At 34.6% G+C, this 18,419-nt stretch overlaps 2 protein-coding genes across 2 annotated transcripts in view; one reads left to right on the top strand and one right to left on the bottom strand.

The window, feature by feature from the left end:
• LOC120427502 (uncharacterized) overlaps positions 1-9,687 on the bottom strand; it is a 60,610-nt gene extending 50,923 nt beyond the window's left edge. Inside the window, exon 1 of the mRNA XM_039592356.2 lies at positions 8,968-9,687. The gene's annotated coding sequence lies outside the window, so the exon portion shown is untranslated. The remainder of the gene's footprint in view (positions 1-8,967) is intronic.
• Positions 1-18,419, top strand: part of LOC120427503 (trypsin-1-like) — a 128,586-nt gene that overhangs the window by 43,068 nt on the left and 67,099 nt on the right. The gene's annotated exons all lie outside the window — the stretch shown is intronic.

The raw sequence follows: 18,419 nt of genomic DNA, 5'->3' as shown, positions 1-18,419 counted from the left end.
TATACACTACATTTTTTTCGTTGTTGTTGAGTTATGTAATTGAACAACTCTTACAGCCTCCCACGAGCGCAAAGATCGGATTGGGTGGTGAAATACCTCACACACAGCCGCAGATCATTGAACCAGATGCCATATTTGTTGTACCAGGGAGAACATTTTTGATTAATACAATTGGTCAGCCTAATTTGGGTGCCGTATTAAGTTACCGAAATTGAAAAATGGACTTTCAAAACAAGTGGAGACCGTATGTAGTTATCGTTGTAAATATGTGCCTCAATCTATTCAAGCAAATTATTATTTGAGTTTATATTTTTTAATCGTTAAAGAAAATAAAATAATCATAAAAATTAGAAATAAATTCATAGAAACGTACAGTAGTTCATGAAAAAGAAGATTTTTTCAGCACGAGTTGAATGAGGTTTATCGAATTGGATAAAAACGACGAGTGCTGAAAAAATCAAGTTTTGCAAAGAGTTAAATACAACATTTTTTGTAATTCCGGAAAGCACAACTTAAACTGGATTTTCCCAGTGAAAATGTTGTTTTCCTTTGAATGAATGTTATTTGCCGTCAATTTAATGAAAATTCAATTTTGTATTTTTTATTTGGATGAAACTTTGTGTGTACTTTTATACATAAAACTAGAAGTCATTTTGCAACATTAGTTCAACAAGTTTTCATACGATTTTGGCAGCTGTGCAATCAAAAAGGCTCTAACATCTGTGTCTTAAGAACGGATTTTCTGATCGATTGGGCAAAATTGAAGGTACTTGAGCCTTCGGACTTCTCAGAAAAAAATGTTACATTCTAACAAAGTGCCTATATGTTGCCAATTTATGGAAAAAAAGATTGTGAAAAACGTGACGTGACGTCCATTGTTTACCTAAGCGAATTCGGTCAATATTTTTTGCATTTTGATTTTTAAAATCTTATTTTGTCATTAAAAAAAGATTTAAAAAAACATTTTTTTAGAAAAGGCAAAAAAAAAACTGGCAATCTGATTTCTTTAATCTAGAAAAGGTAAACAAATTACTTTATTTTAAATGTAAGATGCAAATATTTTCCAGAGTTTATGTTTTTGCCTCTGGTCAAAGTCGAGGGGGGGTAAAAAAATTAAATGAAATTCCATGGTTTTCTCATTCGAATGAAAAAGTGTTCATCAATAATGGAACCAGAATTTAAATGGTTTTCAGTTGATTGCACTTATAATTTCATTGAAATTTTAAGGATTTCAAATGAAATATTTTGTTTGTCGCCTGATTATTTGAGCCAATATTAGTAATTGTTTTCAAGGTAATTTTTTTGATTGCTCATTTTTCAAGAACATATTTCAAATGTCTGAAAAATACCCTACATTTTGCTTTTTTCTACTTTGTTGATACAACCTATGATTGCTGAGATATGGGCAAACAAAGATAAAACAAATAAGGAAAATTAGAGTTCTCAGTGTTGCCCAATTCGCTCTTGGTATTTGATCAGCGATATCTCGAGAATTAATGGTACAATTTTCAATATTCAAAAATAAATACTTAGTGAAATTTTCTGCTCTTTTCAATAGGAAACCATTTCAAAACATTAAAATTTGGCTCAAAATTTGAAAACAAAATTTCACAATATTTTATTTTATCATTCAAAATTTTCAAAACATTAGGATCTGATTATTTTTTTCAATAAGATATTTAAGAATTGCTTAACTCATGTACTTTTTGATTGAATATTTTGGTCAACATATATAAAATCAAGCCTTTTTTTGGCCTTTTTTATTTTTCTGCAAAGTTGGCTTCATTAGAATTTAAAAATAAGGCAATCTGTCTCATCAAACATATTAAAAAATTGAATAAAAAAATGTTTTTTTTTTTTGAATCAATTTCTTGCAACAAAAAGTGATTTCGAAAATCAGGCATTTTTCCGTGCATAATTTTTATTCCATGTAGTCCTCATCCCTACCTAATACTTTACCGGTCAAAAAAATTCTTAGAAAATATTTGAAATTCAAAAAAAACTGTTGTTGCCAATTTGTAAGAAAAAAATGATGGACAAATTGATGATTCAAAATGGATTCTATGGGCATACGGAATCTGAAGGCCGAAATTTCTGAGAATTTGTCTACTGTAAAATGACAGGCAAAGTATATTTGAAAACGTTACTTAATCCACCATTAGGTTGTTGGTGCCTTCCTCTCATTTATAAAGTGGTTACAATCCCCTAAAGTGTCCACATGGTTTATGGATCTCCCCTAACGTGATCGCAGCACCTAAGAGGTCCTAATAAAAACAAGTGATGAGACTTTTTGTCAAGATTATACAGACACCGCCTTTCAGAAAAATGGCATCCCTCTACAAGGCTTTTTTCGTGGCGATCAGACGGGACCATTTGAGGTTATGTAAATTCAGACCATTTTTTAAACTGCTTGTAATTTTAGATAGGTAAGTCAGATCTTGAAAATTCTTACTTCACCTAAAAGGTCTTCTCATATGAAATCAGGAATTTTTCTGGTACTTTTGTACCCGACCCTCTCCGATTTCAATGAAACTTTTTAGACATGTTATCCTAGGCCTATATAAGTCATTTTTGTGTATATGGAGCGAGTTGCACTCGATAATAACATTTGAGAAGGGTGTAAGGGTTTTAAATATTTTTGTATTTTGTAAATTAAATATTGCTGTATCTCGAAACCGTTGCATCGTATCAAAAAGTGGTCAAAGACAAACTTGTAGGAAATTTGACGGGCTTTCCGAAAAAAATACACTGAAAGAAAAATACACGCCATTTCTATGAGATTTTTTGATTTTTAAGTTTAAAAGTGAAATTTTAAGGTGATGTCACGATTTTTTTTCGTTCAAAATTTTTGTGGAAATAGCCTTTGATTTATCAAAAAGACTCACGAAAAATGCAGGATGGTATATCTCTCCTAAAAAAATACAAAAATCATTTATTAAACTTGTTTTTTTGAAAAGTGGTCTAAACGTCAAAATTTTCAAAAACCGATAGTGGGAATCGATTTCCCAGACAATTTTACATAAAAGTCTCCATATTGACCATTGTCCTATGTCCAATCCTTGGGAAGATACAGCGATTTTAAAAATAAAAATGTTGAAAAAATGGGTTTTTTGGTGGTTTTTGGCAATTTCTATATGACAGACTTGTTTTTTCAGTCTCGAAAATATTTTTACCGGAAAGCTCGTCCGATTTCCCATAAGTTTGCCTTTGACAGCTTTTCAATTTGACTCTTTCTAATATTTACGTAAGCTCATTTACTATCCAGGTTTCTACCACACTGAAAAAAATATACTATTTTTAGTTAAGAGCAATGTAATTATGCTTATATCTGTAAGCCCATACATCCAATTCAAATGCTGTCCAAGGCAAACTTATGGGAAATTGGACGAGCTTTCCGGTAAAAATATTTTCGAGACTGAAAAAACAAGTCTGTCATATAGAAATTACCAGAAACCACAAAAAAACCCATTTTTTCAACATTTTTATTTTTAAAATCGCTGTATCTTCCCAAGGATTGGACATAGGACAATGGTCAATATGGAGACTTTTATGTAAAATTGTCTGGGGAATCGATTCCCACTATGGGTTTTTGAAAATTTTGACGTTTAGACCACTTTTCAAAAAAACGATTTAGTAAATGGTTTTTGTATTTTTTTAGGAGAGATATACCATCCTGCATTTTTCGTGAGTCTTTTTGATACATCTAAGGCTATTTCCACAAAAATTTTGAGCGAAAAAAAATCGTGACATCACCTTAAAATTTCACTTTTAAACTTAAAAATCAAAAAATCTCATAGACATGGCGTGTATTTTTCTTTCAGTGTATTTTTTTCGGAAAGCCCGTCAAATTTCCTACAAGTTTGTCTTTGACCACTTTTTGATACGATGCAACGGTTTCGAGATACCGCAATATTTAATTTACAAAATACAAAAATATTTAAAACCCTTACACCCTTCTCAAATGTCATTATCGAGTGCAATTGGCTCCATATACACAAAAATGACTTATATAGGCCTAGGATAACATGTCTAAAAAGTTTCATTGAAATCGGAGAGGGTCGGGTACAAAAGTACCAGAAAAATTCCTGATTTGAGCTGGAATTGCTCCATATGCTTTCTAAAAATATAAAACATGTGAGGGTTTTATGAAAAAAACACCCTTTTTACCATAATTTTAATTTAATATGAAACAGTTTTTTTAACATAACGTTTTAAATACATGATAAAACTGCATGAATTTAAATAGGAACTTAGGGGACGTTAAGACGGATCGATTAAAACCATTCCGGCCAAAATCGGTTGAGCCTGGGACAAGATATTCCAGTGACATTGATTTGGTACACATGTCTACATACAGCCAAACACACAGACATTTGCTCAGCTGGTGATTCTGAGTCGATATGTACAAATGATGGTAGGTCTAGGAGGTCTAACTTAAAAGTTCGTTTTTCGAGTGATTTTATAGCCTTTCCTCAGTAAAGTGAGGAAGGCAAAACGTAACTGATAAAAATGACATTTGAAAAACAGGCTGATTTTTTGCGGTTTAGATTTGGTTTAGATTTGATTTGGTCTTTTTAAAAGTGATTTTTGCAGTGTTCAAACAAACCATTACAATTTTTTAAAAATCAATTTCCTTTTCACAATTGCCCTCGTATGCATAATGTGGCAAAGTTTGTGTTCAACTGTAAATTTGTTTTGATTGAGGGCGCACAACAACCAAAGAAATAGATATCTTCTTATTTCAAAATTGTCGAACGTAGGTAACCAATCCTACAACAATCTGATTTACAAAATAGTCAAACTTTGTTGTAAATAATTTTGTCTATACAGTAATTTAGGGGATGTATCAAACTTTTTTGGTAGTTCTCGTTGTATTTAAGACACTTGAATGTAATGTGTAATAAAAATCTTAGTGCAACAACCTCTGGTTTGTGTGCTCCGTTAAATATCATTTATTTCTCATTCAAATTTTTGAAAACATAACAAAACTGAGAAATATTCGATCGTAAAACTAACCAGCAATCGTTTAAGTGATTTATGCTTTAAATCATTAAAAGAACGTTTAACAGATACTAACCACATTATAAACAATCATTAAACTCAACAAAATTTCCCATCGTTTCACCTCCAATCACCACCGATTATTTTACGTTCAGTTTTTATCAGTCTGGGCTTTTATTTTGATTTATTTGCCACTTTCGCAGTCTGCTGCATCCAAATTCAACCAAACAACAACAGAAAAGTCCCATAAAAAACAGCAACAACAAAACAGACAACGCGCGACCGGCCAGCTTTTTGTTGACTACGCCAGTAAGCTTCCAAGCCTCGAAGATTGATCGCGATTGTGATTGTGAGGTTCGTCGAAGAAGGTGACTTTCGGGCGACCATTTTCAAGCTGGGCGATAATCTTGCAACAACGAAAAAAAAAAGGCGGCTTCCAAATGGGGGAAAAATTGCAGCGCCCAAAATCAGTCAAGGGAATAATGAGATAATAAATGTACCTCTTCTTTTTTTAGGGGGGAGAGCTTTCTGGTCGGATTTATGGGCTTTTTTCTGCGTCGTCGTCGTAAAGTCTCAAAGTCGTCGCAAACGGACAATGGGGGGAGGTTTTCCTTCCTTTTTCAAAGTTGAGCCGAGTGTGGAAATTAATTTGTGATTATCGATGGGCTTCTTTGCGACGCAGCTCTTTCACTCACTGCTGTTGCTGCTGCTGGTTCATTCATTTTGCTTGTGATAATCAGTTTCGTTGAGGAACGTTGAACGATGATGACGACGACGGTGCGTTGCTTGAATGAATTTTAAATTAGAGGTAAGAAGTCTTTGGTTTGCATCAATGTCCAAAAATTTTAGGGTTAGGGTGGTTCCAAATTTATTTTTTCCATTTTTCAAAAATATCTATAAAGTTTGTTTCGAACTAAATATTTTTTGCAGCATTTTAAATTTCGCTTTTTCTCTAAAATAGATTATCCTAAGTTGAGCTTGGCTCACCAACTTGGCTAGAAGTGATAGTCAAAGCGGTGACTTTTAAACAACATTTTTTTCCCTCTATGAAATTAAGTGATGGTAAAGATTTGGAGACCAAGTCACCATCGCGAGAGAGCGGCTTATGTAAAAAAAAAAGATCATCGGGGCGTCTCTTGTCGTGAATGTTAATGCCCTTTTGGCCCGTCCCCGGCAGCTTCTGAGGCTGCCAAACCAAAGTCAGAGGCCGTCGCCGCCCGAGGATGGTGGCATGTGAGGTGTCCATGAATATTGATTAAAAGCAAAAATATGAACGGCACCGACCGTTCATTGATTTGGGGAGATTTTTGTCGGACGCTTTGGCAAATGTGCGATTTATGACAACTCGCGGATTTCTCGCTGCTGATGGGACTTTTGACCTTAGAGGGATGGGGAGACTTTTTTGAGTTTCTCCACGGGAGATTTATGGAAAATTTAGGCACGCGCGCACCTTAATCCTCTTTCTGCAGAGAGGCTCAAATTACTGGGTGAGGTTGGGATAGGATTCGATATCGTGATAAATAACAGTAAAGTTGCTTCCTGGGAAGATAAATTGTATAGCTGTATGCAAAACAGTCTTTTCAAAACAGTAACAATATTGTTTAAGGGGTATTCTTACTCCAAAATAGCCAAAAATTGTTGTAAACCATTTTGTCTAACATCTAAGGGAAGAATTCAATCAAATCAAATACCTACAACCCGTAGCACTAAAAATATAGAAATCTGAATAACCGAAGTCAAGGTGTACTAGACCCAAGTTGATGCGTACCGTTAGGATTTTTTAGTAAAATGACAATTAAATTCATTATTAACAGCATAAATGTGTTCTTTGACAAAAAATATGCTTGACATGAGGAATTACGTACAATAAAAAGTTACAAACAAAATTAAAAAAAAATATTAAAAAAAAACCTCAAAGAAATTATGTAAAATAGATTAAATATAACCTAGCATCAACCGATTGCGATAAATTTTACATAATTTCATAAATTTTCTTTGCATCTTAATTTTTGAAACACTGTTTTTTTTGTGCCTCCGTATTCCAGAAAAACCATTTGGCATTATTAGTTTGTAAAAATAATTTCCGGTACAAATGTAAAAATTCAAAAATCTGTGATTTTGAAAGATTTTTTTGATCAATTTGGTGTGGTGGGTAAAGTTGTAGGTATGGATTAAAAAATATATTTTTGTCACTAAAAACTGATTTCCGAAAACACTAAGGCCGTTGCAAATTTTTTTCAAAGTTATGTCCCTTGCCTCTGGCCAAAGGGTGGGGGGAGGGCAAAAAATATATAAAAAATAAAAATTAATATAACTTGCCATGATTTCAACATTTCAATGAGAAAAATGTTGAAAAATGCATTGTACATCTGTGAAGTTGTTTTACAATCATTAATTTAAAAAAAATCGAAGCTTTAAGGATAAAAATATGTTTGAGAAAAAAAACCTTTTGCAGTACTATACATCTAAATTTACAGTTTTGGGAAATTTAGATGTATAGTATTTATTATCAAAAAAAAATTTAAAAATCTAGATAGAGGTAAAATCTTGAACAAGTTTAAATATTTAGAAAAAATAGTGATTTTCAAAAAATCTAAAAATGGTCAAACACAATGTTTGACTTCATTCAAAAGCCAAATATTTAACATTACGTCCTTTTAAAATGTTGATTCTTAAGTTCAAAAAAATGTTTTCGTAGAGGTCACATTGAAAATCGTACCAACTTTTTTTTAAATTTTTTCTGTTTATTTTTTAACTTTTAATGTCCAACAATGTTGTATCAACAAATCTCAAAAAAGCATTATTTAGGGTTTTTTTTTCAATTTTTCGAATATTTCTTTCAAAAATTAGTGAACATATGCCTTTGAAAAATACAAAAAAGGTACTGTATGAAAAAAGTTGCTTCATCAAAATTCCACTAACATACTCACTAATTGCAAAATTGAATATTTATTCAAAATGAAATCAAAAGTTTTGTTTGGCCATGATTCTTTGCCTTTTCATGAATTATCTGAGATGATGATATTTAAAAATATTTTATGTATCAGATAAACTGCAATATTTGCACAAAAAAATTGAAAATATTTTCAAATTCTAACTAAAATATAAAAAAAAAGTTCAACCTAATGTTTACCAAATGTTTCTACATTTTACTGCAATCCAATTCATCTCTTCAAAACTAGTTAAACTTTGGAAAAATCAGGGTTGTAATAAAAGTATTCATAAAACTAAAAACATGAAACATCTCTGGTTTGGGTCGGGAAAAACAAATTGCTGAAATAAAATAAAGTCTCCCAAAAAGCTCAAAACACTATCACGGTAATGCGTATATCTACAAATTGCAAATTATTAAACAAGAATGCCTAAAATAAAAATAGTTGGGCTTCAAAAATCTGCTTTTAATCTGTGTTCTTTAAAAATGCAATTCGAAAACAAAGTGTGTTCAAAAATACAAACAAAATCAAAGCGATGGTAAAGTTTGGTGTTAAGTTTAAAAGTATTCAGTTTAGATAGTTAATTATTTTTCGAATTAAGAAATCGAAATTCAATGCAAAAATATTTGATTTCGGAAGTTTGTCAAAATTAAGTATAATGATTATTAACAAATAACATTATACAAAAATCCTAGAAAAATAAAAATTTTACTCCAAAAGTGCTCTAAAGAGATTTGAGAAGATGTAATCCAAGACACAGCCGATATAGCGGTATTGGACTATTTATTTAGTAAAACAGGTAATTAATTACTCAAACTGAATAATTTAAGGTCACTGAACTTAAATTTGACATTAGAATGAAAAAAAATAATCGCAAAAAAATATTTTAGCTGCTTCATTTAGTTAAGAGTCAAGAAAGTTTTCTGTAGGGTGTTTTCTTCGTGCCTGACAGACAACTCAAAAAACATCGTTACACAGTTTGAAATTACCTGTTACGCCATTCAATATTTTGACTATGCAAACAAAAACTTACCCGATAAACAAAACAGTCAACGGCTCCCAAACGCTAATCGTCGTCGAGTAATCAGATGTATCAGCTCGTCCAAAGTGCAGTTTAGCTCAACTTGTTTTTTTATCTGCCACAGTATTTCCGGTGCGATGACTTGCTCTCCTACGCGCCAGTTGACCAATAAAACACAGGTCGACAGCTTCCTTCCAGCAGCAGTTTATTCCCACACAGAACACAAAAACGAATCACTGTTTTGTATTCTTATGAACTTTGTTACTTTTGATGGAGTTGGATGAAAAACACTTGACGATTTTTGCGAAATCCTCTTGAAAACAAACACTCAACAAATGGCACTGCGGATTCCGGTGTAGATGATTCTCCGTTTATTTTTTTATGTACTTCAGATAATTACATCCACAACAATTCACCTGTTTGCCCCCTGTCGGGTTCGTCACTTGAGGCTTGATGAAATCACCGATTTTCAAACCGAAATCTGCGAAAGTGTTGACAGGTTGCTTTCCCAACTATTCCACCGAAAGGAGCTAATTTGCATTCAAGAACAAACCAGTACACCCACACACTACTAAACTAGTAGTGCTCTGTGCACTAACAGAACAGAATAAACACACCACACACTTTGAACGAAACGGCTGAGTAAACGACTCAACGACTTTGACGACGACGAGAAAATGCGACAAAACAAGTGCGCGCGACACCGCGATCGAACTGAGACTGCAAAAATTTACAAATCAAATCCGCGGCTCTACCTGTTTGACTCGGCTCAACCGCATACCCCTACGTATTCAACGTGAGAACTTCGTACCAATAAGCCAAAAGAGAACTTGGCGACCAAAAACGTGACGACGACGCCGACGCCAATGTCGACGATATTGGAAGAGTCGATCGACCGAAAAGCTCTCCGAGCTTTTGGGGTTTCTCTCACGGGCCGTTCGTTCTCTGAGAATTGACGATCGGATCATCGCGAACTGACTTCATTCATGCGGAGCGACTAGCAGAACGTCGGAGAGATACTACAACCAAGCAAGTAGTGGTGGCTTAGTAAATATGCTAATCGGGGTTTTGTGGTTTCAGTTGTGTGGTGAACTAGAACGGATAGTGGTCTGAGTGACTTCCTCCAGATAATGCTGGGACTGGTTTTCAGAATGCACTTGCGTGCTTGGTAAACAACTGTTTACTGAATGAGGAAACCGGAGGAACGCCACCGAGTGTGATGTAAGAAGAAAATGCAAATTTTACATAGAATTAAAAAAATTAGGATGCAAAAATCTATTACCAGAATAAAAGAACTAATCGATTCAACACGGAAAGAAATGTTCAAAATAGCAAAAATTCCAGAAATTAAAAAAAAATGTTTTAAAAAAATAAAATGATTTTTGATTAGCCCGATTTTTAGTAGAAAATACAAACTTTCTTAAACTTTAAAAAAAAAACATCAAATTTTAAATTTCAGGGCTAAAATTTTAAAAGGGCTTATTCTAAATTTTCATGTTATTCAATAAAATTTATGCTAATCATAAAATTTGAGATAAAACATAGTTGAAACTTAAATGTTCTTTATTTTTCAAAGTTTTATTTTCCTTTATTAGAGAGCAAAAAAAATAACAAAAACGCTTAAACCTTTTAGAAAAATTAAAGAGCTAAACACATTTTTAACATAAAATATGAATCACATAAAAAAGTTTCTTCCCCGATTTATTATTATAATGACAAATTTTTGAATTGAGATCCAAAAAAATAGCTTGTTGGTATAAATAGGAAATCAAATTGTAAAGTTTATGAGTAAATTTGAATGAAAAATATTGGCCCTCATTATTGGTCCACAATTGTTTATACATTTTCCTTGCCACGCAAATTTACATGGAATTTCTTAGTGCATATTTGTACATATAAAAAATTTCGACGGTTTTGTTCGAACGCGAATCAGTTCAATACGGAGCGTCGGATCGAGGTGCTTTTTGTTGCGTTGGGTTCGTATAAGCCCAAGGAAGGTTCTTATGCTGACTAATTGACACTTTGGCCACTCTGGAACCGATTCCGGAGCATCGGCAAATTGTATGGAGAAAGTTACGTAAAATCGTATTTTGATCACAGGAGGCTGAATACGCAAAAAATCAAAAAATGTCAACGCACGAAATATGGCAGAACGAAGTTTGTCGGGTAATGCTTGTTTGTACATAATTAATTACTTCAATTTCTTAAACAATTCAATTTTAGGTAAGATAAAAGTAACCTTATAAAGATAGGTAAGGTAAGTAAGATAGGTAAGCAGTTTTATAGACAATTTAGAAAAGAAGAAAAAGATGAAGATTTTGTTTAACCCTCTACTGCTCAATTTTTTTTCGATTTTTTTAATTTTCCCATTTGCATTTGATTTTTCACGTTTTTACAGTCACTTTTTCAAGTTTTTGCTTGTTTTTCACATTTTCTGCTATAAAATGGCACCATCATAATTTAATTTGCAAAAAAAATGCGTAAAGACATAGTCATTACTGCATACTTCTTTTTACTCAAAATATTGGAAATGTTAGTAAAAACACAGCCAAAGTTGACCCCTAAAAAAATTACATTTTTAAAAATATTGGCAAAGTCACATAACGCAAGTTAAACTTCCAACCCTAATTTTTTTTTAATTTCAAGAGTTTTTTCTTTCCAATGCTTTTAAAATATCAAAAACTGGTTGAAAAATGGATTTTCGTCGATTTTTTAGATCGAAGCCCGTCTAAAGGTGGATTAAGGTTGAAGAGGGTTAAATTAAAAAACCAGATGGGAAAAAGATGCAAAAACAAATAATAATTAGTTACTTCGACAAAAACTGCTAACAACGTGATGATACAAACTGAATAAATACCATTTATCTATAAAAGGTAATATGAAAAGTTGTTTTGATGAAAATAACGCCATATAAACGTATTTTTTATGTACTTAAATAAGTGATGTATCATCGAGGATCCTTAAAACTTTATTTAAGTTTTTTCATGCACAGTGTTACTGTTGAAATTGATTTTATTTCACATTTTCGAAGGTTGGCTGTTTGATGATTATATGATGAATATGAAAAATAAATTTCAATCGAAACGGTTTCAAAAACACCCAAAAAGCAAAAACGGAAACTATGGTTTATTGGACCTTTAAAAAAACTCCAGATTTTTTAATTTTTCCTCAGGAATGGGTGAAATTTTCTTGAAATTTCCATTAGTTTCTTTTGCTTTTCACTTTTTACACATCGATTAAAGTAAAATTATCCAAAAAGTGCCTCCAGAACCGAATTAAATGGAACCATGTAAACACACAAAGCAGGTAGTTTAGCTAAACATTGCTCATGACCTTTGTTTATTTGATAAATAGCGCATTCAACTTATCAAAATATCACCGCGTTGTTCAAAGCGTTCTAACCTTGAAATTTAGATCCATTAAATTTTGCATACCAAAAACTTGTCGCATCCCACAAACACGCACACCAAACGGCCAATAAAAGCAATATCAATAAACGAATACCGCGCCGCCATCCGCACCATAGCAGGCTATTAAAATTGTGCGCGATTGCATCGCACAGCACACACACACACTCGATCAACCCATAGCACAAGTTGTTTTGGCCAAGATCGCGATCAACAGATGATCATAGCAGGCCGCGACGCTCGGTGGAAGGTGAACGAGTTGCGGCGACGGCGGCGACGCTTTTTCCCGCCCAAACCGAACACATGTTTGCAAATCTGGCCGCGGCGGCGCGTTTTGGCCACGGTCCGGCCGCCGAAATCGGTCCATTTTGCGCCGATTGCCGTAATTTGCTTAAAGCGATCTAATTTGGCCACCGGAGCGGGCCGGCCGCGGCCACAAACCGTGGCGCAACAGCCAACTCCCAGCAGCGCTATTGGTCAGAGCGAGACGGAGACGATGACAATGTGTGACCGCGATCGGCAATTGATTTGATTTTTCGTGATTTATGCGAGCCGCAATATCATTAGCGAGCATAATCAAATGAGTTTGATGCGCGAATTGAATTGATGGTTTGGTGTTTGGGGTGTGTATCGGAATGATTGCCCGTGCGCCGGAGAGATTCTAGCGTGAAGTTTGATGAGCCGCGATCACACTTGATCGATTGAGCGGTTGGGTTTGGTGCACAGCGTTGTAAGGGAGAATGGCATTAATTCAGCAGTAGAATAATTTGATAATCTCATTCTACCTTAGAGTTAGGTGACAAAAATTATCTCCTAATTTCACAAAATGATTCGATTAAGCGAAGATTGGACTGTAACTTTAACGGCCGGCTTGCCAAATCAAAAATAACAATAATTAAAATCTGATGACATCCATTCACATTACATTTTGTTCAACGATTTCATGTATTTTCTTATTTAATCCTTGATTTTATAAGTAATATTCAATCAGGGCTGTGGAGTCGGAGTCAGAGTCGGCTAAATTGTATGAGCTGGAGTCGGAGTCGGAGCCGGAGTCGTAAATTGCTGATAGACCCGGAGTCGAAGCTGGAGTCGGAGTTGTTAAAAAATTTAATATAATTTACGAACTTATTTATTGTTTAATATTTGTTATAATTCAGGTTAATTCCCATTTTTTATAATTTAAATTTATTTATTGAGTCGCGTGCACTGCATTGACATTTTTTTTTAATTATTTTTTTGGGTTCAAGATATTTATCAGATACCATAATGTTTTCGAAGCATTTTTGTTGTGATTGGAAAGCTCACTAACAGTATTTAACAAAAATAATTATGTTTTTAAAACATTATCAACTATTATATCAATCTTCTACTTGGAACGCAACATGCTCATTTTGTATGTAAATAAAAACAAATCAAAGTGTCGTGCTGAAAACATTTCAAGCTGACAAAAAATATCGAAAATAAGTTGCAACTTATTTTGAAATACAGTTAAACCGGCGCTCTTATGCCTCGCATATGCAACTTTGCATCTACGAGGAAATATGTTTTTCTCAAAATAATGTCCTTGATTTGAATTACACTTTTTTAATGCATCAAAGTAAGTAAAATGAAGTCAACGACCTCACCACAAAACGGTGATATATTACTGTCAAAAACTGCCAGTAACAGCTGTGTAATTATCACCAACTTTGCCGAAACTTCTCAACAATAAAAACGCACAGGAAACACCTTCTCGTCACGGTTCAATGAACGTCCGCCGAAAAAGTCTTCATTCCGGCGTTCGTCAAGGCAAGGCAAGACGATATGTTTTGATAGAGAGCTCGCTCAGCTCTCCAGAAAGGAGGTTCATCATCATTAGGTCGCGTAACTCCTTCGTTTCGAGCAGGGTGCGATGCAGTTTCAGATTTGCCGCCAACTTAAAAACATGACTGACGTCAAGTGGGATTAACGAATTCTCTCCCCTTGTCTGTGGTCGCCGTCTAACGAGAACTGCGCCAAATTTTCGCCACTCGTAATTTATGGTTATTGCCGAAAATGATTATTAAAAATTTCAACCAGGACGACGCGCTACATAAAATTATGCTTAAATCTTGCCCGGTAAATCTCGCGTGTTTCAGGAAGCTCCCCCGAGACAAAACAGCACCAACAACAGACAAGCAGAACATGCTGTGAGTTAATCAAAACTTTCCCTCCAGGCGCGCCCCAAAAAGGGCGCAGAGACTTCAACGAGGGTAGCAGGGAAAACAGGCGACGAACCCGAAGCGAAGACTTCATTAGTTGGACCCTTTTCTTGCGTGCTCGGCAAAAAAGAGAAGGAACCATGGTCAAAATTGCCTAAAATATCGTCGTCCATATTTCATCGCACATTTTAATCCTAATTTAATTTATTCGCCGCGCGGCCAACCTAAATTACCGCGCGCGCACACGTACTTTATGAAGATGTCGAGTGCAATAAGTTTCCCGGGGCCCGGGTTGGGTCGAAAATCGAAGGAGCCAGCGTCTCTAATGTGGGCACAAAAGTGCACCCAATTTGGGAAGCCGCCACCAACTTGATCGAGGGGACCATGGGATGTGCAACGTCGTTTATGAGTGCGAGGATAAATTTTGCAAGATTATTACCGGGGCAACGGACCTGTTCCTTTTTTTTTGTTGGAGAGTGTCCAAAATTGCACCCGTGGGCATCGTTTATGATCGCGGTGAAATTTGTGCGTTAACTTGATTTATGATCGTGGTTTGATTTTGTTTAATTTAAGAAAAGTTCTTATTTTTTAAATTTAGTTTTCGCGAATGTGAAATTTCTCGCGAGTCATTACAACTAATCGATATAGTGAGAACAATATCTCACCCTAAAAGGGCGGCAAACGAGCATGACAAAGGTGATCAACTTATATAATCTCACTCTTTGTGTAACCACACACGCTCCCGCAAAACAACCTAAGCTGAGTTAAGGCAACTTCTAACAACCTGTGCGCAACCGAGTCGAAGCGATTCACATCTCGTCGTCGTACCTACTAAGTAAGTAATCGACACTGACAAACCGCATCGAACGATGAGGAGTTCGTCTCGTTGGGTGGATTGTAAAATTGTAAGGCTGTGGGGATTTCTTCGGCGGTTCGTTCCGCGTGTGCCAAATGCAAAGCTTTTTCAGCAAATAAATATACCCATACCTTGTCCAGCAAACAATGACGAATCTTGGGTAGTGACCTCGAACTAGTAGGGGATGCTGGAGCAAAAATTTTCAATAAGTTACTTTGGTAAAGTCACACAAAAAAACCTTTTTTTTTAACAATATTTTTGAAATCTGAAATGACAGCCAGAATTAATTGACAAAGACACTATATCTCAAACATAAAGCGAAAGTCACGATCCAGATCAAGGCGGTGCTAATTACGCAGTACTTTGTCATAAAATGTTACTAAATCATGCACTTAGAAGTGATTCATCCAAATGGTTCTCACGAGGCTAATCAGCAGAACTAGAGTAATTCACGAGAATTTCAAGAACATTATGATTTTTTTAGATACGACAAACTTGAGCTTGTGGGAAAATTTGTGAGTTTGCAAGGATTGCTTGATGTGGCACGATCTGTGATATTTTTGCATAACACTTCACAGTACACTAGTAAATATTCATAGTAAATATCACATAATTCATTAGTAGAATGTTTAACACCGGTTAATTAATAAATCTATTCATATTTTGAAATCAAAATTGCAAAAATATCTCTTTTCCAGCGTTTTTAACTGTTTTAATATAAATTGACTTTAAAATTAGATTTGGACAAAACAATTTGTAACGTAATATTTATGTGCACAACAGTTTGTTTATAAACATCTTTATTCGATTTGATTAAACAATGTTAATCTAGATGGTGTGTACTTTGATAAATTGGTTTATTTTTATGTAATTTCTCTAAAAAAGTAACTTAGATGTACAAAATATGGAAGAATACTAATTTTTTGGTCAAATTACACTACACTGACACAAAACCTATGACCTTTCCCAGATGTATTTCCATGACTTTTCTGCTTATTTGGTCAAGTTTTATTGGCCATAGGAAGGTAATGTTATGCGTAAAAAGTCGATTTAACCCTTTTAGGCCTGATGGGTCATATATGACCCAAATATCATTATTTCCAAAACTCCAAAACTAGCCTAGATTATTCGAATGATCAAAAAAATCATTTTGCCATCACAAACTTTTTTTTGAAAATTCAGGCCGTAAAAGGTTATGGAACCAATATTTAGAGGTTATGTAATTTTCAACGCAAATAAAACTGGGATTTTTTTTTTGATTTCTCGATTGAAAAGAAAAAAAAAGAATCACAGAGAAACTACTTAAACAACTTGAATTTCCATTAAACTTCTTGGTAAATTTTGGTTACAAAAGTATACATAAATTTGTAGAATTAAATGTTTTTAATATGCCAAGAAAAGTTGAGGATTTTTAAATAATACTAAAGTAGACATTGCAAAGACTTAACACAATACAATAAAATAAAAATAATACAAATAATATTTAGAAAATTATAAAATTTCCCACGTAAACAGCAAAAACTGTACGATAGGGTTCCTAAACCGTAATAATAAGAATCGTATTTTTTTCTTTTGACCATTAGGGTGATGTACCTTTCGTCATAGTCTAGATATTTTTATCAAAAGTCGTATCTCGGAATTCTGTTCATGAAACTCAACCATTGTTTGATATGTCATGTAAAATTTCGACTGGTCCCTAGACCTTTAAAGCAGCATTTTTATAATTCCTACGTCCTTTTTAAATGTTATGCTACATTTTTGAAACTTCAAACTACTTTGGCCCAGACACGGTCAAAACGCCATTTTATGTTTTCATGCGACTTTTTCAAATGTTAAACTAGATTTTTTAAACTTCTTACTATTTTTTTCAAATAGCCAAACTCATCATTTTTCTTTTGCGTCTAAGACAGGAGATATGATATTTTGAAAAAAAAGGTTTTTGCGAAAAATGACGAAAATTGCCATTTTTCGAACCACCCTAGCACGATGTAGGTCACCGCCCGTGGGAGTCGCTCAACCTGCATTCCTGTCACACATGAGGTCTGCACAGCTGATTCCACGTAGATTTTTCCAGCCAGTAATGACAGGAAACGTTGACAAACGGAATATGTGCCAAAATCATTAGTGGTTTTTAACATATGAAGGGAAATCATCGTGAACTGGAACTGCCGGTCGTTAGCCCGGGTAAAGTGGAAACGTTGAGATGATTGTTGTCCTCTGCTCTCATCTCGCAAAAAGCCATACAGAGAACCACGTCCCATTCAACCGGCTCCGTGGCTTAATGGTTACGGCTTCTGTCTCCCAAGCAGAAGGTTCAGGGATCATATCCCGGTCGGTACCTTTGAAATTTGGAATCAAGAATTTGAATATGAATAAAAACTAAAATGAATCAGGTGGGATTCGAACTCACACCTTTGGATTGGTGGTGATTTGGGACGCTAAGCAGTCGGCCATCAGAAAGTTTACACTCTAGCAGTGAATTGATCCGTAGTGATGAAACATGTTATCTCTTCTTCTTATATATTTTAGTAATAATATATATAAGAAGAAGAGATAACATGTTTCATCACTACGGATCAATTCACTGCTAGAGTGTAAACTTTCTGATGGCCGACTGCTTAGCGTCCCAAATCACCACCAATCCAAAGGTGTGAGTTCGAATCCCACCTGATTCATTTTAGTTTTTATTCATATTCAAATTCTTGATTCCAAATTTCAAAGGTACCGACCGGGATATGATCCCTGAACCTTCTGCTTGGGAGACAGAAGCCGTAACCATTAAGCCACGGAGCCGGTTGAATGGGACGTGGTTCTCTGTATGGCTTTTTGCGAGATGAGAGCAGAGGACAACAATCATCTCAACGTTTCCACTTTACCCGGGCTAACGACCGGCAGTTCCAGTTCACGATGATTTCCCTTCATATGTTAAAAACCACTAATGATTTTGGCACATATTCCGTTTGTCAACGTTTCCTGTCATTACTGGCTGGAAAAATCTACGTGGAATCAGCTGTGCAG

The sequence above is a fragment of the Culex pipiens genome, chromosome 2 (assembly GCF_016801865.2).
Source record: "Culex pipiens pallens isolate TS chromosome 2, TS_CPP_V2, whole genome shotgun sequence".
Classification (NCBI taxonomy): Eukaryota; Metazoa; Arthropoda; class Insecta; order Diptera; family Culicidae; genus Culex; species Culex pipiens.
The sequence above is the reverse complement of the archived record's forward strand: the minus strand, read 5'-3'. Positions and strand labels throughout refer to the sequence as shown.